The sequence below is a fragment of the Dendroctonus ponderosae genome, unplaced genomic scaffold (genome assembly GCF_020466585.1).
Source record: "Dendroctonus ponderosae isolate FM_Combo_2020 unplaced genomic scaffold, Dpon_F_20191213v2 Dpon_F_20191213_1, whole genome shotgun sequence".
Lineage (NCBI taxonomy): Eukaryota > Metazoa > Arthropoda > Insecta > Coleoptera > Curculionidae > Dendroctonus > Dendroctonus ponderosae.
Genome location: NW_026017110.1, coordinates 21380762 through 21402950, shown reverse-complemented (window position 1 = coordinate 21402950; position 22189 = coordinate 21380762). Strand labels below are relative to the sequence as shown.

Here is a 22189-nt window from a genome sequence, read left to right as displayed (position 1 = left end):
ATTCTGCTTATGTCTTCTTGGTCAGTGGAATCGTGAATGAAATGAAATCGTTGTTGAAAAAACTTACGAAAGGTTGTTTCTAGGAAACCCTCAAACGATGTTCAATCAAACTGTAATAATTTGAATAAATGCTCTTAAATTTTAAATACTTGGAATGTACAAAGATGTTCATATATTAGCAGACTAACCATTCACTTTCATCGGTTACAAAATAAATAATGAAAAGCTGAAATGCGGAAACTAGGACACAGGAACAACTGTAAATAGTTAATAAATTAGCAATTTTATTCGCCCAAAAAGACCCATGGTGAATGCGAAAGATTCGCGAGCGTTGGGTTGCCTACACCACAACTCCATGGGTTGTACCGACAACTTGCAAAGGCTTTTGACCCTTCCACCAACACCAGCGTATCCGAAATCTTTTAACCGCTGAGAGAGCGAGCTTTATAGGCTAAGATAAGCGACTACTTTCAAAAATAAGGTAGACACAATAGACTTTGTCTTAAAAATAATGCCCAACCTAACGCAACAATTAACGACAAGTTTCAAAATAGTAACAAAGTGGTTTGATGAAGATTTCTCGATTTCATCAGTTGTTCTGATTTTAAGTTCCAATCGAAAAGTTTTACATGCTCATTTTAATATTCATTTCAATTAGGTAAGAAAGTTGCCCATTTCTCCTTTTTAACATTTAGCCAATATTCAGCTTAGCTTACATAAAACTGAAAGATATTATTCAAAAATTCTATTAAGCAATGGCCAGCAAAGATAACTTTCATACAAAATCAGCGCACTTCCAAGTTGCAATTATAGTCAAGGAATGAATATTCGAGCAGAAAACTTCAACAAATAACGTTAAACCAAAAGGACCGAAATGTGAACTATCTGACCAAGCTTCCTCGCTTCCCACAACAATAGATTATATCCTCAGGTATAGGTGACTGAAATTCTTATACTTTAGGTGTGTCGGTCTGCGTATTCTTTATGATATTCAAATTTGGAGGTAAAATAGGGCATTTAGGAAAAGAGAAAGTTTCGGAACACAAAACGCTATTATGTATACCTGTAAGAAACCCTCCAAGAGAATGTCACGGGATATTAATTAGATTTGGAAGTTCTAGTTATGCAATATAGAGTATCGTGGGTTAGTGACAGTTATTTTTCAGCGTCAGTCCAGTTCACTCTTAGTTGATGTGGGTGAATCTTCTTCAGTTATATGTGATTACTTTCTATAACTGTTTTAACTGAATGAAGACTTTTCACTGCAAGGTAATGTACTACTGCTCTGACAAATTTAAGTGAATATAATGTTTCTTGAAGTATTCGGAAAAATGTATTCAAATAAATTGCCAGTACTCAGGTTAATTTCGAATTGGAAACAAATGCGAACTTTTAGCTACCCAAGGTTTTTAAGCACTAAAAAAACACACATCAAGCTAAATACATATCGTAAAATTGAATTAGGATCTTTCGAAAGTGTAACTAATTTTAACAATTAAAAAAATATTTGCCATTTTACGAAGATCATAACTTCAATCAAACAATTAAAGCAATAAATTATCGACCAACGAACGTTTTCTGTGAATTTGAATACTATATTTATGTTTCATGATTCAAGTTCAATTGGTCAACAAAAAACAAATTTTATTGAAATTCTATCAAAACATATTGATTTTCGATAATTATTTAGCGCAGATTCAAACCATCCAGCTTCATTACAATATAAGTGAAGTTTACGTTGAGTTTTAATTTAAATATGCAGTTAATTTATATTTTGGATACACGCATTCATGGCAATCGTATTGTTGCCACATATCGGCAATACTCGTATACTTGCAAATCAGTTGATCATTACATTAATTATTAGCTTAAATTCAGTTAGCATTTGCTAGCTAAATTTATCATATTTATGGTCTTATCTATTTTTGTCGTTTGGCTTCAGAGTAAATTCGAGGCAAAAGTTGAATTGCAATTTTATGCAATTATCTGGATAGCTTGTGCTAGAAGTGAATACTGTAGCTGACCGGAAAACAATATGCATGATGACAGTATAAAAATATCTAAGATTAAATAAAAGCTTAATAAACAAAATAAAATCATTCTGGATCATTATTAGGCAGTCTGTTTAATTAAACTTCTATTTGAATTACATGGAAATTCGTCCCTTAAATGCAAGTTTAAAAGTACCCAAAGTACTTCGATTTCGATGAATTATATTCAGCCAAATTTCACTGAAGATCTACATCTCCTTCAACATTTTTGGGATCAGTAATATATCAGGTCCAGAGACACTGTCGTCTGGTTGCCCTTCAGTATATTCACCTTTTCCACATGTGCGACGAAATCATACCGTTTCTACAACGGGGCCAGAAAAAAAGAGAAACAGTTGCAAAATTCAAAGGGGATTCCACAGAGGTTACAATAGAATTCAAGTGTGTTGGTCACATCTGTGGGGACTGATGTGAAAGAAAGAGGTTTTCACTTCCACTTTGTGATTGCATATTCGTTTTTAATTTTTTATGCTTTCAATTGTTTTAAGAGGTAAAAAGTCGCAACAACACTAGGTATATGTAATAGTGAAGTCAAATAATTAAATCAAGGTATTAAAAAATATATTTGAATCTAACTAATCCGTCCAGGTAAAAGTTGCATCAGTTACGACGTAAATGTAAATCTATAAATTAGACTTAAATCATTTCAATTATTTATCACTTTTAGAAAGTTGTAGGTAATTCCGTAATCACGACTTTGTTTTCATGCCCATATTAAAGTTTTACTTAGGTATTTTATTTTTTTTTTAGCTTTCGCTATGATATTACCAAATCATGACATTTTACTATATTTATAAAAATTGTAAAACCTTAAGAAACTTTTATGCTCATTTTCTCAGAACAATTAATATATAAACGCACGTAGACCCTTTACTGCTGTTCCTCAGTTCACAATAAGATGTGACAAAATTCGGCATCGGAAAGCTTTAAATTCTAGAGCGAAGAACTAAATGAAAGATTTCGGAAACACAATTGAAATTTTGAGGAATTTGCTCCAGGAAAACTCTTTATTCCCAAAAAACATGGGTGATTGATTTTGTTTGTGATAGCGACAAAAAACCGATTACTTAATAATGTATTATTTAGTTTCATTCCTAGAGTTTTTCATTTGCAAATCTATTACTATGTTTTTGATTTATTCCCTACAAATCGCGAATTTGTCAGTAAAACAGACAAATATGGATATCCAAATATTTTTTAATTGCATTGCATTTGACTCAAAATTTTCAAAAGTCGCTTTTGAAAAACATCACAAGTAAAAAATGTTTCATTTGCACCCGATCTTCCCTACAGAGGAGCGGTAGCCAAGCAGTACCTACCTACTCTGGCAAAGTCACTGAACTATGATATGTATGAAAAAAATAAATAAAACTGCGACTGCAAATTTTTGCAATTATTTTTCTTATCCTTATATTAAAGAGATTGGCTAGAATCCATTACCTATACATAAACAAAACGTTTCTTCAAATTTACATGCTTTCTTTCTATCCCTATCAGACGATGGAAAAAGTAAAACCATAAATTAGGTCTCATTAGGTATCATTAGACAACTTTCGTCTGCCGTTTGCTTGTTGTTACAAAATTGAAATTGGTCTGCTCGCCTATCACAAGCAAATTTTATGACGAATTCATGTGAAAATCATTAAACTATTCTGACATCGCAATTGTATTAATAACTCGCAAATACTTAATAAAATAAAAAATGGTAGAGGTGAAGCGATAAACTTCCCAAAAGATGACCTGAAATATCCTGACGAAACTACCTGCTCACCTTTAATATTTTATTACGAGTAAGCGTTCACTGCTTAGATAGACGACGTAAATGTACATAAGTTAATTTCGAAAAATCTACTGTTCTCAAGTCGAGGATTCCACGGCCAAAACCACTTAAAAGTGGCAACCTTTAAATTGCATCCTTGTGCAAGGAGAGGAAATTTAATGGCAACCTCACTAAATCAGCTGGAGTGCACCAGCAGCCGCAGATTCAAGATGGCCGAACCCCACCCGTTCCCGTTACCATAACAACCGACGAGGGTTGATGGCAATCGGGGGGCAAAGGGGGTCGAACTCGCTTGTCTGCTGCCTGTTCTGCTTTTGGAGCCTCAAGCCAATTTCGTGGTCTAGAATCAAGTGAGACCTATTATACCAGACAGAGGCCAGAATGACCTTTTTTCACGAATTCACATACCAAATCTCAGCACACCTGCACTAAGTGCCAATTTACAATAAATGACAAGTTGGGAACATTTCAATCATATATAATTCCTATCTTCTCCAAATTCGATACTACATACAATCAAATCTCTTAATTAAAATATACCTACACTTAATTTGATTTGAACATTTGCAATCCAGCATTTCCGAACTTTAATAAACGGCTCAAAAACAGCGTGGGTGGTGCTCAATCAATGGCAGTTTCTATTTCTTTTAAATATTGATGATAGTAAATTTTTCATGTCTGCTTAATGGTCCCAACTATTTCATTCGAATGCGATAATGCAAGTGATTCAAGTATACTCAATACGTCAGTCAATCCCCATTAAAATCCGTTAAATCCACATAAAGCAAATCAAGTTTTATTACAAGGTTTTTGGCTGAAATCGATAACGGAAAAGAATTTCCAAACGTTTTGACCTAGACGTCCCACCTGCTGCTGCTTGCAAGTACGAGGAAATAAAGAACATGTAACATACTTAACCAATAGTTTGCCTCAAGCTATTTGACAGTGACATCATTATATAAGACGCTTTATTAAAATTTACTCATGTCCGAGATAGGTTCGAAAAATTTTCTTTCATATTGCGTGGCTGCCAGCCTAAACGTTTGCTCCGGTGATTTGAAAGATTAATTTTAGTTTTACAAATTTTTTCTTCATTGGATTGCTTGATGTAGGTGCAGAAATTTTATTTTTCTATATAAAATACCAATTCGCTGTTTACGAGAGAATGTAAGTAATTACTTGAGAAAATAAATCGCTCTCTTCGGTTTTGTTATTGACTTGCCTCAATTGTACAGTACCTACTTGACGTTAACTGTGAGAGTTAAAGTGGATTATTTTCGTGGCGAAAAATATTCCATAAACAGTTTCGTTTTCCCGAAAATAACATACACGCAAATAGGTAATGTATGTATCGGTAAATTGAAATTAATGATAACTTTGATAAGAAGTCAAATTTTTTTAATATTCTTCCAATCTTTCGCGAACTGTAATAATTTGATGACATATATACGTTAATAACAACACATTTTCGTTTCGACAAGTAATAGAGAAAGGACGACAATTAATGCGTTAAATAGGTTTTGACAGATTATAAATTCTGTCGATTTTTCAGTTTCAGTCGAAAAATTCAGTTTGGTTTCCAATACACGATAGTAGTTTTATGTTTGGTCTGTTCCATATACAGGTGGAACAGACCGGTGGACAACAGGTTGTAAGCTGTAATTATCAAATTATTAATACAGAAGGTGAAAGATATAAGGCAAATCTTTAGAAGCATACCAGGCCTAAACGGTTCAATTAGAAAACAATTTTTATATTTATATTATCGTAAGTATACCTAATATACAAGAACATTAAAAATTACGTTGATTAAAACTTTAGTCGCCTAGAATGAAAACGATTTAGTTTTCACTTTCAGTTCAAAAATCGAGTAACGTCCAGAATTAAAAAAAAACATTAACATCAACAGGTTAGGGCAAAAGTAGCCACCCACCCTTAATGGTTAATGTATTTTTTCTATAATCATAACTATTTGGCCCCAAGAATGGGGCAACCAAGGTTTTTGCGCCTGTTTAAGTGAAAAACTAAAAATAATTTATCAATTGGAAGACAAAACATAAAATCCCATTTATAAAATTTGGTTGCTGCAAATCCTGTGTTTTAGGCCAAGCCAAAACTGAAATTGGCAGTTTGCCTTGCATGGATGTTTTTGTGCTATAGTGCAATGTGAATGTTTAACCTGTTAACCATATGGCAATCTAAAAGTCTCCTTGAAGCCGTTGTATCACTGTCAAAGCCAAATGTTCCGTTGTTCAATTCAGTCCTGTCTCAAAATATTCAAGGATATTACTTCACGGTGAATGTTACTAGAAATATCTCTATTGAAATCCCAAGAACAACATTAACTTCTTGACCAGGCAAAGTGTTTACACCCCAACTGTACCTTCGATTATGGCATGCTACGAAAGATCGTTTTGTTCGAATGTTCAATGACTCTTGAAACTTTTTGAGATTTGTGCAATTCCAATTTTTGTCATTATATTACAATACATGCGCCAAATTAGAGAAAGCATTTGCAGTAGGTACTAGCGAATAAAGAAATGTGCAGCCCAATTTAGCACATTCATTTCAAGAATAAATCAATATTGCATTCTGCTAGGTGTGTAAAATCACATTGAACAAAGTTAACTTTGAATATTTGGTTCTGTTTACTGAAAATGCATTTTGATTATAGTCTTATTCTAACAGCTTCCAGTCTGTGGCTAGTCTCGATTCAAGCCCTTTCCCATTTCAAATTATAAATGAAAATCAGTTGGCAACATAAACTACTAAATAAGTCGCCAAATTTTTTATAATTTTTGGAATCAGACAGCGAAACACCTGAACTAGAGCGGACGAGCGATCTGCAACTCTGTTAAGTAAAATAGTATAATTGGATTTAACGTAAATTTAAAAACAAGCTAATTAAATTTAAGAATGCGGACATCCGAATGTAAATTTGGGTGTAAACCGGTATCACATGTCTGTCTAAATGATTTACAATTCTTCGAGGTAAATAACCGAAAACGTATTAAATTATTTTAATGGTCAATAAAATGGTTGCCTTATCAAAAAGGAGAAAGTATTAGTACGAACGAAACATTAAACAAATGACGTTATTTTTAAATAAATTAAGCCGCATGGTGGCTTATCTTAAAAGTGCGCTAATGTATCAGGCGTCTGGCAGTTAAGTTCCTTCAAGTAACTGTAAACTGCAAGTGGATTTTTTTTAGTCGGTTCAATAAGGTTGTGAACATTGTACTATAACAACGAACATTTAATGAAAGCATCCCCAAAAGCTGAATAAACACAGAACAAAATTATGGAAATACTTAAGAATTCTGATGAAAAGCTGTGGCAACTATTTAACCTTCCAGTATTTCCAGTTTAATTCAAATATTTTGCATGAGTTCGCGTTTAAATTATAATTCACATCCTACTTCAGCCTTAACAACACTGAAAACAAAATCCATCAAAATTACAACAGATTCATAGAGACTTTGTCGGCTTTTGAAGAACTAGACAAATTAAAATGCCCAGACAAATTAATACATCGATATGTATAAAAATGCATGTCGCATCTGGTATATTCATTACATGCCTTAATAAGTCACTGTAACTGCAAGTATCTAACTATAAACCAGACTAAAGAAATTGACTGCGTCTACAAAAAGTGGAATCCATCAGGAATATTAACATACAATGTGAAACACAAATGGAGGAGAGCTGCAAGAATACAAATATGCATTTTTTTTCCAGTCATGGGGCTTGGTTAGGGATGAGCAGCTCTGTCAATGCTCAGTGAGCATTTTCCATTGTATTTTAATTGAACGGATATGCATTTTTAATACATTGGAAGAAAACCAAATGGGGTTAAATTGAGGAAGTACCTCATTAAGACGACGATTCTTATTTGAGAAACGCTCAGTTCAGTGCTGCTTTACCAAATCAAAATTTAATTAAACACTGAGATAACTTGTTCATGTTTTAATTAAGAGTCGAGGAAACCTAAACATTATGTCTTTGGATAATACAAGAAATATTTTATTTTTGGGCTCTAAATGCATTATATCAGATACAAAACGCAACTTTTTGTTCTCATAGCTCACGGATGTTTGGTACTTCGCAATTTATTGCAGCTATTCTGTGTGCTAACAACACTAAATCTAAAAAAATGATTTTTTTAATCGGTCTATACTTGTAGTTAAGTACTTGATTTCTGGTATTTCAAATTTTTTATTAGGCAATTTACTTTACGCTTAATCCAGCTTGTAATGTATGGCCAATAGAAACCTGAAGCTTAGAATATGTTGCCATCGTCTTATTTCGTTTACTGGAAAAGCTTTCATATTATTTCCTGTTTATGGCCGGAACTGGTTGGCTTCATTAACATATTCTTACTATACTGTTTTTTTTCAAAATATTGACTTTAATTGCGTGTATTTCAAAAACGAGAACGAAAAAGAGAGAGGTTCACGTTTCTGAGAAATAGATGTAGCCTTATATGCCAAAAATGAGCAAATGTTAACAAGAAATAAAATATTTGGCTTCACCTATTGGATGTAACCACGTATTGGTTCAGACTTGCATGTATTGCGCCGAAATGTTGCATCGCATAAAATAAATCAACATGTTGAGTAAAACGGTAATAACTTTATTTTTAATAGAAGATTCTATTGCACTTACTACGAACCACCGATACAGTTCAAAATCTGTCGTGTGAGTCTCCACAATTAATTGGCGAATAAAATATGCTCTGCGTGCCTTTACTTATAGCATGGGCAATATATTTTTTAATTAACTCCGAGTTGGCCCTAAAAGCGACCAGGTTAGTGCTCGAAAGCGGGGCCAAACTCGACTTTTTGTCTTTTTGTCGGTTGCATCATAAATAGTCTGGGGTTCAGATTCCACCACTGAATGTCAACGTCTGCTTCAGGACTCCAAATTCAGTTATATCGCTCTAAATCTCAAATACTACATGATTTGTTGCTTTTAGAGCGTTTTTTTTGTGTGTGCCACTTTGCATGCTTACTGATAAAAAGCTGGATTTATATTTATTCCGCATATAAAAGTTTTCAATAAATATTACTTGCTCAGTCTTGACAGATGATATGTTTAGATATACACATTTTTGAATAATCGGAAAGCTGTGCTAATAATAATGAATTATAGCAGTTCTTTAGGTACAACCGAAAAAATTGCAATAGAGATTTCCAACATTAGAAAACATTTGGAATCTCTAGTTGCATCATTTATTAAACTTTGTAAGTCCCGCATTTCGATTCCAAAAAATAATTTTTAAATAAATTAATTTAAAACTATATACAAAGAGACATCTGGAAGTTCCGACAGTATAGAATAACAATTGATTGTATAAAGCGAAGAAAAATTCTGTAAATAAACTCAAATTAAATAGATTATCTAAATTACCTCAATTAGTCAAACTAATGTGCATTCAAACATAGTGTAAAACTGTTAAAAAATAAAATTAAATAACACATTTCTTAAAGCTATAAAATTGCAACATTAGTCAACCTCAGTAGAAAAATGTTATAAATATATAGTGGGAGCTACAATAATGTGGATGAGCTAATACTTCAAATGATACCCTGTTTCTGAGATTATCCTCGTTATGCTCTGATTTATGTGAGCAGTTTCAAGTAGCTCAAGCTCAAGTACAAACCGCTCTTGCCTAATTTATCAATTCAATAAAAATAATTCATTCGTATCAAAGTTAAACGGTTTGGTAGACGTCCAGCACGCAAAATACACAGAAACTTTTGGTTTTGTCGACGACACAGCTAGAGGAAGCTTAGAGGTTTCAACAACTTGACGAAATACGATTTGGACATCAGCTTGGACTAATTTTATTTTTCATCACCATTTTCTATGCAATTAAACGTGTCGCATCGCAAAAGAGGCAAGTTACAGGCCTTTTTACTGCAGCATATAAACCGTTACACGATATTATCATAATAAGTTTTATCACCCGTATATAAACAATCCTAGAATCCCTTCATGACAGACTACAGCACATAACACACAACCTATCTCAACAATGCCATTTTTCATATTTTGTCCTCGAGCCAGAGTTGGGAAACGCTGAAGAAGGATAGGAATATACGAGACGTGAGATTATTGACGTTCTTGTGGAGTCTTAAAATGGGGAATTTACGGGTCTGTTAGTTTGCATATTGGTTCTGCTGACAAAGAGAATCATCTATTTGAGTTTGAACCAGAGACAAATAGAGTTCAGTCTTCACGTTTTACGGAGTGAACGAAACTACATCGGCAAAAATAAAGTTGTAAGCTGATAAGCAAACCGTTACAGGGTAAATATACCTATGCAATCCTGTTGCCTAAAATGACAAAAGAAACACTGGCATTAATCAAGTTGAATGGTAACGGGTTGAATGGTTCGTTGGCTAACCAGAATGGGCAAAAATGTTTCACAGTTGGGCGCATGTTGGTTTCCCCGAGATTTCGGCTACACCAGGAATATCAAACACAAATTGTTCAAGTTCATATGCTATCTACTAACAAAATAGTATTAACAGCTGGAATAGCCCATAATTTGCATAAAACAACGATAAAAGTATAAAATATTTTCCTGTCAAAATCAAGTAAAATTACTCGATTTTCAATACACGGATGTCCCACGAATGGCAAATAATTATTTCCGGTAATTAAAACTAAGCATATTAATTACGTTTGCATACCTTTACTTACTAAAAAATGCGCAACGATTCTTAATCAACTTTGCACGTGTAGCTCGAATAGTTTATTATGTTCGTCATGTTTTCAACTAGTACCTTTTGTTTCAAATTTAAAATTCGCAACGTGTTTCAAGGACTCGATTGGAAATATCGGATCATGATATTCGGAAGGAATGAAAGAAATGCCGACTCCTTAAGCGAAATATAAATACGGGACGTGACAAAAATAGATATCCGCCCATCAAGCCATATTGATTGTTCTTCCACTTATAAGGAACGTAAAGATTCTATTTGCTGATGAAAGGAGCCAACAGTGTGCTTGGATTGCTTGAAATTCTCATAAATTAATTATAAACACCTGAAAAACCCAAAGCAAAGTACAAATGCGTAAATAAATATATTAATAGGTATATATAAAAAGTGTAAATACTCAAGTGGCGGTTAACGAAATTTTAGTAAAGCAGGACGTAGAAAAAAACATTATTGAATCAACGAGGTGTAAAACGATGACTGGCACATTAATTAGATATGCGGGAAAATCCAAGACATCGATTAAAATAATCCAAATAACTCCTTTTCGATATGTTCACTAATAAATCGAGGCGTGATTTTTAGAGCGGATCTCATTTTCAATTTTGATTACACAAAATGTCTGAATATACAATTAAAAGGCACGATGAAGGTTTATTCACAGTTTACCAGAGGTAATTCTCATACCTCTTGACTATACATAAATAAACCAATAACGGCATGAAGGATTTATAATAGGATGAAACAAATTTTTCTCCATGGTGCTTGGGAAATGTTTACATTATAAATATTTAAAACATCTACTTGGCGAACAGTAGCTTTGAAGATACGCAGACATTTTGATCGCTGCGCGTAAGGTCGGATATATTTTATACACAATCATACTCAATAATTACAAGTATTGGACATTATTACTCGATCTCCACCCATTGTTCGTGAGTTGGATAATTTAATTTTTCAATTTGGAAGAGCTCCAATATTCTTTTGGAATAGAAATTTGTATGGGAAATAAAGTTCATATAAATAGGGATGACATGTTCTTTATTTTGAACAATTTTCCGATTGGCTGCCAATTATTAATAATCCTCAGAATCGTTCTTCTCAAGGTAGAATTTTTCGAATAATTTGGACTTTATTATATATTGTAATATTGGATTATTATTTAAGGATGTCACTAAAATTCAGCAATTTATTTATTCATAAGATCATAAAGATCTAATATTACACGACAAATTTATGCTAAACAGACGATTTGTTAATTGCTGTTGAAGGAAAAAAAACGTTCCGTTTTCAGCCGAGAATCGCAACTAGTTGAAGAAAGAGTTTTGACGAACATGAACCCGTTTGAATCAGTTTTTCAAATCAAAATGTAAAACACAACAGGGTCGATATACGAATAGAACTAAAACAAATTTTCTGAGCGGCATAATTAAAATACACCAAATCAATTGAACAACCATATAAATTCAATTTCTTTTTTGCAGTTTTAAATTGTGTAGGCTTGAGGCTACACATGCACAATTTGCAATTGAACTTCAAATTTGGTCGTTTTACAGATAATAGACCACCTACTCAAACTCCTCTATGAAGTAAAAAATACGCCACCAAAACTAAATAAAGTGTACTCTTGATATTTATTAACTGGCTTGTGCATCAATCTTCTGAAATATTCCTGTTTGTATCTCAAAGAGACAATGTAGAGACAATATCTTATTTTCGTTGTTTTCTAAGACAATTCTGAACTGCCGACTTGAAAGAAATACGAGCCACCAATCTAATAAAGTAAAACTGAAAAAAATCCCTATAATACGCCTGAAATTCTTGTTCTATTTCTGGACAAAACCAGGTGGGTGTAGAAGCAAGCATAACGACATTGTTACGTTCCTGTTCGACTACATTTTTACTAAATGTGGATTGCACAACAATTGCACGTGGAAAAGCTAGAAAAGGGCACAGCCAAAAAAACCGCTTGTGGAAAAATTGGTTCTTATATATATATAATCTTTATTTCCTACAGAAAAAGGCTATAGACCCAATCGGTCTTTCTGCCGTTGGGCCTTATTTTGTGAATGTTTCTTGATTTCTCGTTCGCATAAATTAAGTAATTAATTTGCTTCCTAAATTTATCACCTGGCATTTCGTATGACGCTCCTATTGCCCAAGGTCGACCTTAATTTTATTGCTTCCCCCAGATAGTCCCGATTTGTTCCAGGGGCAATCAAAGCAGAGACGTTCGTTTCTTTCAGCCATTTGAACCGGTTGTTTATGGTCATCATTACATAAATTGAGACAGTAGGTTAGGTTTGCTGCTTTAAGCACCCGTATTTAACTGTTTGATCATGTCATATTTTTTATTTGCCAAAAAGAGCACTAGGTACAGTTGAGGGGACAGCAAGTCTTCACGAAATATCCAATTTCCCTCGTATACTTTCTGCGATGGATTACGATAGATATCTTCTAAATTTCACTACACTTTTTTCGCTTTTCATTTTTTTGAATACTTTCAACTGAGATTGTGGAACCAAAATTATATTTTTACTTATCAATTTTGGTTATGTTTTATATTAACAAGCCAAATATTGGAATAACTTAACACAGAATGAGAAAAACTGGACAAACTTACTGAAAACTCGACATTTTTCAAAAATGTAAGCTCGTAATTCTTATATATAATTCTCCGAAGCGACAGAATACAGCACTAATAACTCATTATGCAATTTCCAGGATAAACTACTGAGGCAAACGACGGCAAGAAACGAAGAAGCATTCAGCGCTAACGAGAGAAACGTGATTTCTTAAAGTAATTAATATGCAGATAAGCGTAATACGTAGCTGAAACGTGACACTTTTAAAGGAGTAAACCCTTTAAAATGAAGATGCCATGAAAAATATAAGCAATCAATAGACGAAAAATACACGATAGACACGGGCAATTATTAGTTTTATTTTGGCATTCATGTGAGTTACACATGCAGTAGATACTTTTAAATATCCAAAATGTTTAATAAGCACCATTAACGAAAACAACTTGATGGTGTAGGCTCACTAGAAAGTCGCATAAGTTATTAAAAAATACACATCATTGTTTCAAAGCGATATTTGAAAGATAGTTACTTTACAGTTGAAATAAGGCCAATATCAAATGGTGCTTAGAAATAAAGTTACGACAAACAAAAATTCCTTGAAAATGTGTACGTAATAATAATTAAGTATGTACTAATTTGCAACTAGGGCAAGGACCCGTTGAGAAACACAAGAAAGAAAACTGACTTAGGGTTAGAATTTGGTAAACTTATTTTATGGAAAGTGGAAATTATTCACCCATTTTCATGCAGCATCAGATGCTCTCTAAATAATAATTTGATATACTTCTACAGCTCAAATAAATATTAAAGAGTAAAAGTGCACAATGTAAAGGTAACCTTATTTCCGCAATATTTATCATAAAGGGGGTTTCTTAATGTTATCCATTAAGCGTTCAAAGTTAGCAAACTGACGCTGAAAAGACTAATAAAGACTAAGAAGATAAATTATGCCTATTTTTTCGACAAGAATTCGGAAAATCCTTCTGCATATTATTTCAAAATTCCACATTCTTTAAACATATCCATTGATAGTAGTGTGGCGAACTACAGTTTTTGTCAGTTTAAACCAATGTGATGGTTCATATAGGAACGGTTTAGTGCAGGTACGCTCCTGTATAGCGTAAGCGTACAGTATTATGTCGCTTTACCTGCCCCGAGCCCATTCAAGATTGCTCCTTGCGGCCTATTGCGTCTTTTCCTTTATTTATTGTCTTATTTGGTCCCGTAGGACGATCTCCCCTATTCAAAAATGGCCATCGTAGAATTGCGAAAGAGGAAACGGAAAACAGTGAGAAACACGAGTCTACAAATGGAGAATTTGCTATGGGAAAACGCAGGTGTGTTGAATAGCTGCACGATATTTGTTTGTGCCAAATTGACAATCACATGCAATTCATGTGGGGGTTTATCGTTTTTGAAACAGTGGCAAAATTTACTATTTGCTTGACGCAAACAACTGAATTATCTACTTCAAAAGAGTGAATAGAATAACCTTCACCATGCAGAAGTTTAACCATTAAAAGAACAGAAAAATATCGTAGCTGGAAGACTGAATTCCAAAACTATGTAAGTGAGATTCCGTTATTCCAAAAACCCGTTGTAAAGGTCTTCAAAACAAGTTCCACAATCTACAGTTCCGAACTTTCTCTACCCAGGCCGGCCGATGCACAATAAACCGATAAGTGCGACAAGGGTTATAAATAACACCTAAGTCTCCAAAACTTAAGGGTTTCCTAGAAAACTTTCAAAATGCGGTGGTCCTTCCGTTAAGATTGCATAGATTCTGGGCGCTCGTCACGGTCATTCCCATTAGTTGCCTAAGCCATTGTATTGCTCGAGTTCCGATGTCAATAAAAGGTAGCCAACGCTGGGTAGAAAAAAATACTTTCACTTTTAATTTTGAATACAGGTGCATACATTAAAACGGTAGTACTTAAAAGTCCTATTAACCCAAACTAACTGCTGAATATCTTAAAGCAAAAGTCTATTTCGTTTCGACAAATCGTTTCTGGGAAAAGTCGGATCTGCAAACAATCGTTGAATCGATGTTACCTTAATTGAAGTGCTGTGTAGGTATTCTTAATTTCAAATGGTTATTTGTTCTTTTATTATTTTTGCCCATCATCAATAAACGACATAAGTTGTAAGGCTGCATTTATGGCACGGAATTGCAATTTAGCACGTAACACCTTATAAAGTCTCACAGGCCTCAATTAAAGTTATATATCTAAGTAGAAATGTACAATTTTAATTCTTTAATGTACCTACTAGCACTTAAAGAGGGTGGGTGTAGCAGCGGATTTCTCTAAACGGTAAAAGGAATGTCGGTCGTTAACTTTTAGGAAAATTTAATGGTTGCAGCACATAGATAAATAGGAGGATTATTCAAAATTATACAAAATATGTTTTATTCCGGGTAATTGGTGCCAGATGAATACAGGTGTAGGGGAAATTGCAAACAATAAAACGGGTAACCGAGTAGCAGTTAGAATCAAAGGTCCATAAATTTAAGGCGCACTTAACGTAGTCGTAAAATTCATTTTTATTACCCACCAATAAATTACCTAAGAATTTGCGTTCTTAGGGGACTAACGTCAAGATTTCACAGATTTCCAACTAAGCAAAGAAAATCGGGAGCTTTAATTTTCTTTTCAGGCGAAACTACTTTCTAACTAACTTCACCAATTAACTTGACCCAAAATAACATGTAGAAACCAGAAAATCCAATACCTACTTTCCGCTTGGGAATGCTGGAATTAAATAGGAAACTACATTAAATCTTAAAACGTGTGTCAAATAAGAACAGAACAATAAATAAGCAGTACAACTTTTTTATTCGACAGCTTGCATGCATGTACGGGCAAGTCAATGTATATCTTAGTAGGGTCTAAAACCTCAAGGGAGAGCACGAACCTGCTCAGGCGAATTTATAAGCCAATGTAGAGGAGAAAACATACAGAAGCGTAGCGATACTATTTAAAAAATCGCCACAACAAAACAGATTCATTGGACAAAACGCCGTTTACGCTCATATACCACAAGGTAGATAGTATTAAATACATTTAAAATACTTCTGCTTAAAGATGATCAAACTAGCGAAGAAAATCATGCTTATATGAATGGTTAGATTTTAAAATAGGTGTCCTGTAAATTATGATTCGAAATTTAGTAAGAATTTGTTCAAGTTCCACAAAGAACTTTAAAGAAATTTGGAGAAAATATAGTATCATGTTCAGTTAGTTTGAAGTACGCTACTGATATTGGCACAAAGGGAGCGAAGCAAGCTGCAAACTTGAAACATAAAATATCTAAGATGTGACCACTGGGTAAATTCGAAAAATGGCCGAAAGAAGGCTTCCTATGGGTTGTGTATTGCAGCTTTTGCAGCAATGGAGCCCTACATAGGCTTTGAAACTATTTTATGTTATTTTATGACAGTTTAGGCAAATAAAATTTGCTATTTTATGTAAGGTTAGTGTGAGGTCTAGTAGAGTTGAAGCAATAGAATATCGGATCAATCGAACATGTCTGTATGAAGTACGTATTTTATGGATCGACGTTTAGACGCAATACTCGTCAGGACGGTGATTGTAAAGTACAAAATATGTGTTTGAAGCTCTACGAAATTTCTTGTGCTTCTAATAAGCCGCATAAACGAATTGACTCCATTAAATAAATATAAGATGCAACAATTTCGCTAAATTTTTGTCGAATTCTCTAGCTAAATAAGTTTCCATGCCAACTTAGTCACTTAAGCAAACTAACTTATTACAACACGAAATTTTACTGCTTAATTGACTGCATGAATTCTTCATTATTTTTATCGACGAACTAGTCTAGCTAGAAGCCAACGACTTAGTTTTGACTCAAATTTATTTCAAATTAGAAAACTGAATAAAGTAAAAAAGATTCATACATCCGACTGCATAAATTAAACAGTTTACAATATCATTGGTCCGAAAGATGATAAAAATCCTAAAAGATACACTGTTAAATGTGATTCTCAATTAAAATCTGTGGACTCGCACTGTTCGACGAATCTCGTTGACAAGATTTCTAAAAAATTCTAAAACTAGCTTTTCGGCAAAACCTCAGACAGGCTGATTTTGAATTTGTAAATTTATGGTAAATTTATTTACTTGTTACTACGTTTGCTGTAGCATACAAAGCAAAAATTGGCATGTCAGGTAAATATTTAAAAAATTTTGACAAATATTTGGAAATATATAATTAAAATACCAGTTAAACAAAATATATACAGCAAAAATTGGCATGTCAGGTAAATATTTAAAAAATGTTGACAAATATTTGGAAATACATAATTAAAATAACAGTTAAACAAAATATATACAGTTAAACAAAAATGGAAACATTCGTTTCTTTGTTGCAAAATATGATCTGACTGTCGAAAGTTGTTTCCGACCATCCTGTAGAAGCGATTCACGGTTTTACAGTATCAGAAATACGCATCTTAAAAATGAAAATCAACGTGTCCAAGTAATTTTCGAAAGAAAAGGGTTCAAAAATGACCGAATAAATTCTGCATTTGCATAGTAAAATAATTACTGACCCATAAGTACGTTTATTATTTCTATTTTACAAAAAAAACCTGTATACATTTAATAACAAGTCTGAAAAGGTAAGCATTTACTGGTATATTGCTTAGTAGAAAATGCTGCTGTAACAACCTATACTACGAAAAAAAAACATCGCTTTGGGGATTTGCAATAGAAAACTAATAACATATGAATAATCTAGACATCAGTCTCCAAAAATAAAATAATTTATCAGAAGTAATTTGTAAATTATCAGTACGTTGATTAAATACTCACCGTTTTACTTTGTATTTGGGTTCTTGCAACAAAACAAGCATGCAGTTGTAACCTCCATTCGAAAATTAGCTAATTTTCGCATTACCTTGCCTACCTACCACTAATATTTTGAGTAGAAAGCACTTTAAATTTCTAAAGACGGGCACGTTTCAAATATCATGCTGCAGCTAAGCTTGACAAGTTTACTACATACTGCAGTGCTTTAATACGTCAACATTTCAATGGGCAGACAGTAATCGTTTCGCAAATGATAAATACAGCACATTATATCAATCTGAAGTGCAAAGTTATAGTACCGATATTTAAAACTACCCAAATGGTGACATATTTATAGTCAAAATTTAAACTTGCTAGCAAAATCTGTTGGCATGCTGGTTCTCAGCTTATTTTGCCCAGAATGTGTTAAAAAAACCTGTATTGAAAATACTTGCTGCAAATTTATTACAAACTACAGATTATTGAAATTAGGTTGAATATGCATGATTTCAAGTTTGTCAAAAATGTTACTTCCAACTGATTAAAATCGTTAACGATAAGTAAACGACAAATCGAAAATCATATCCTTTTCACCCTAATAATTCAGGTTTCTCCATGCTAAGCAAAGCAGGCAGACTTTTTGCTAGAGGAGTTCCAATATTCTGCAAAAAAGGTCGAACTCATAGGGTTCAGGTAATATACATGTCCGTTTGGCCCATCCCATATATAAATTATGGTTAATAGGTCCGCTAAGTAATTAAAATAATTCTCAAACGTACGAAGTATTTATTAAACTCGTTAGATTGGCACTAAAGTTTTTCGATAGAACTCAATCCAATCAGCATAAATATTGGACGCAATTGGTTATCTGACTCATAGACAGGACAAATAACTGCTGCATAACATAAGTCGAGCTTAAGAAGATAATGGTTTCAGTCTGAAGATAAACAATGTGAAAATTGGTAAACGTAAGAAGCCAAGGATACGGATTGAGCTTTTAAAATTATTCTGATACCACAGTGAATCAGCATTACTCCGTTGGTAATTTATAGATAGTGAGTCAAGTATAACAGACACATTAATTATTGATAAACACTAATCTCCAATAAACAGCTGGTATTCAATGATATAATGCCTAGACCTCAAACCGCGGTACCATTATAAAATAATAAATAGAACACTTTTAATTAATAATCTAACGTTTAGAACATTGCTGATACAGACGAGCTTTTGTATGGAGACAATCATCGACAACAGTGTGTTTGCCGGACCACTTTAGAACAGGTTCAAAATCTGGTTTACAATTTTTCTCAAAGGCGGAGTCGAGGGCACTTAAAGCCTTTGGCTTATGGGGAAATCTTTTACAATAATTTAAACACGTAGCAGTGAAGGGGAATTTTTGACTGGATGGAGCGTTAAAAATGAAGCAAAATGTTGTTAACAGAGCCGTTTGTTGCAAATTTTAATTTTGGTTTTACTGTCTTAGTAAACATTGTTCTGAAGGCAAAGTTGTACTTCCAAGTCCATCGACTGGCTTCTAAAGAAATATATGGGAAAACACCTTAACGAAACTTAAATTAAATTAGTATTCGCGTCACACTTCTGACCCGCGTGATTGAATCGAAATGAACAGAACCCATGAGATTTACTGAAGAAATTACATGATTTATTAAATTCCAACAATACAACTGAGCGGGGGAAAAGATAAGATAAATAATATTAAAGTAATCTGAATGGGACCTTTATGAAACAACATTTTTAACATCCGTATTACTAACGTACTAACCCAAACTAACAATCAAAAAGTTTTCTTTAGTTTGAAAAAGTGTTACTTTTTTAGTGATTCCCAGAACTACTTTACGCATCTTGAATAAGGATCGATTAACATATCAAGTAATTAATAAAAACTGTTCTGAAGCGTTCAGGTAGAAACCTTAATACTGTGCCGCTACGTACCACACCACTGTTCGAAATATATTTTATATTTAATGAGGAAATTATCGATAAAACCAGAATAAAAATTACGGGATACCTACTGATCAAAATGTCGATATGCACTTGAACGCGTTTCAAACTGGAATGGCCTCGAATATGTGCAGTAAAATGCAATAAGTTGCCCATATTATTGCCGTTGGAACGACGGAGAGCAAGGGTTTATTTACACCATTTTGCATAAATTGTGGCATAAAGTCTCATTGGAAGGCAATCTTTAATTGCATTTTTGCAGATTTAATTAAAGCCGCTGTACTTATCGACGTTGCAGAATTTGATATTTCCATTTTAGGTATCGATTTAAGTATTGGCTTATGCGATATTCGTTTCTTATTGCTTCTTACCATTGAAGCTGCTCTCCAACAGTTCTACATAGTTGGAGAATTAGTATAGTTTAATTAATGGCATGTTAAAATGTTGGATTATCTTGATGTTGATGTGTGTTGTTAAACCTTGCTACTCAGTTGACCACACATTCACACACAAGATGTTTCGCACAATGTGCAAAATTGCATTTTTCATTCTCTAAACTAACTATTAGAACGTAGCCTTTCCACAAAAATATTGTATATATACGTATATAGTGTCCAGTGCCTAAAAATCGACTTGCATTAAGCTAAAGAACACTGGAACATACTTAAAGGGCACTGCCTCTAATTCTAGTTAAAGTGTGTCTCAATCAATGCACTAAATATTTTCAGGGTTTGGAACAATCTGGCCTATGTGAAATATGGAAGGACTGGAGAAGCAACAGATCCAGTACTTATGTTGCATATATTAAATTTTTCTATGAGTGATAAAATAAATATTACCTAAGTATATTTTATCAATTTAGTACTTTACGCACAAGAAGACAAACCTGCCAAATGTTTCTGATTCACACCAGGAGAAAACTACCGCAATAATAAACAAACACAGGTAAACTCAGAATTAAAATGAAATTCATATAAACATCCAAGGCAAAATTCAGTGAAGACGCATGAAATTATGGAAAAAATTCCATCGTGAAAAATTATCAGTAGTCTTGTAAAGTGCTCGCAGTTTTTCTGTAGTACTGAAATAATTAGTTTTGAATTTGTTAATAGAAAACGATTTAGCAACCTCTCAATCATTTAATCCCCGCCAACCTTTAGCTCGATAGGAAACAAGAACAATTTCGAAACTGATCAGCTCAGAAAAGCTCGCAAAAACTACATCGGCAATAGTAGTTAAGTTAAAAACTTGGGCATGCTTGGGCAATTTTTGCCAACTGATATTAGTTATTTTACAAGCTAGATAGACTCATATCTATTCTACGCATCCAAACGCATTAATTTCTAGAACACAGCTAATAATATTCAGAGGAGTAGATTAAATATAAAGACATCAAGTTTTTTGCTTTAAAAGTGAGAGTCATACATAAAAATATCCGGGCTGCTTGGATTGTTTTCTGATTCTTCTGATCAATCTACATCGAATTTTCTTGGAGCAACCCAATAAAAAAACTACTAATTTCAAAATAACACGTTTAGCTGCGCACCTCGTTTAGATCAACGCTCGTAAACCTATTTTTCAATCTTTATCAAAAAGCGCCTCATCAATATATAAATGTAACTCAAAAGTGTATGTTTAATACTTTTTAACAAAAAAATTAATAGACAATAGCTCGTAAGTTTCAATATTTAGTAGAATAAATTGTTTTATTTAGTTCGTTGCTTTTAGCGTGCCGGTCACTGTTAGTGTTAAAGCCACTCAAAAGCTGACAATCTCAAATCCGTAGACGACGAACAAAACGGCACAGACATTTGGATGCATACAGAGCAATTCTGTCTAAAGTAGTGGAATCCTATTGCAGACCGTAATTTGCTTTGGGCTTCTGCCATGTATGGCTTACCACAATGAGTTCCCTGTGACTAAATTCAACCATCCACTTTAGCCAACTTAATGAGAAAACTTTACAGTTTACCAGTCGAAATTAACTCTCTTATCCATTTAATTAAAAGCCAGGTAAGTACCTACTCTATGTTATTTATTGATTCTTCATTTTGTTTCGCTTGTACTCTTGCAAATGAAACTTCTACTTGAGTTTTTTTAGATATGAATTTGGAGAGCCGAAAAGTTTTACTTGTTTTCCGCATTAAAATCCATCTTTAGATCCTGCCGCTTTGCATCCAGGCAAATTTTAAATCCATGGAATACAGACCCGGACCAGCCCAAAAACCAGTTGCGGCATTAGAAGAATGGATTTGAATTAATATTTGTAGTGTTT

The 22189-nt window shown here is 33.5% G+C and overlaps 1 long non-coding RNA gene across 2 annotated transcripts in view; it reads right to left on the bottom strand.

The window, feature by feature from the left end:
* Positions 1–22189, bottom strand: part of LOC125505850 — a 171940-nt gene that overhangs the window by 40738 nt on the left and 109013 nt on the right. The gene's annotated exons all lie outside the window — the stretch shown is intronic.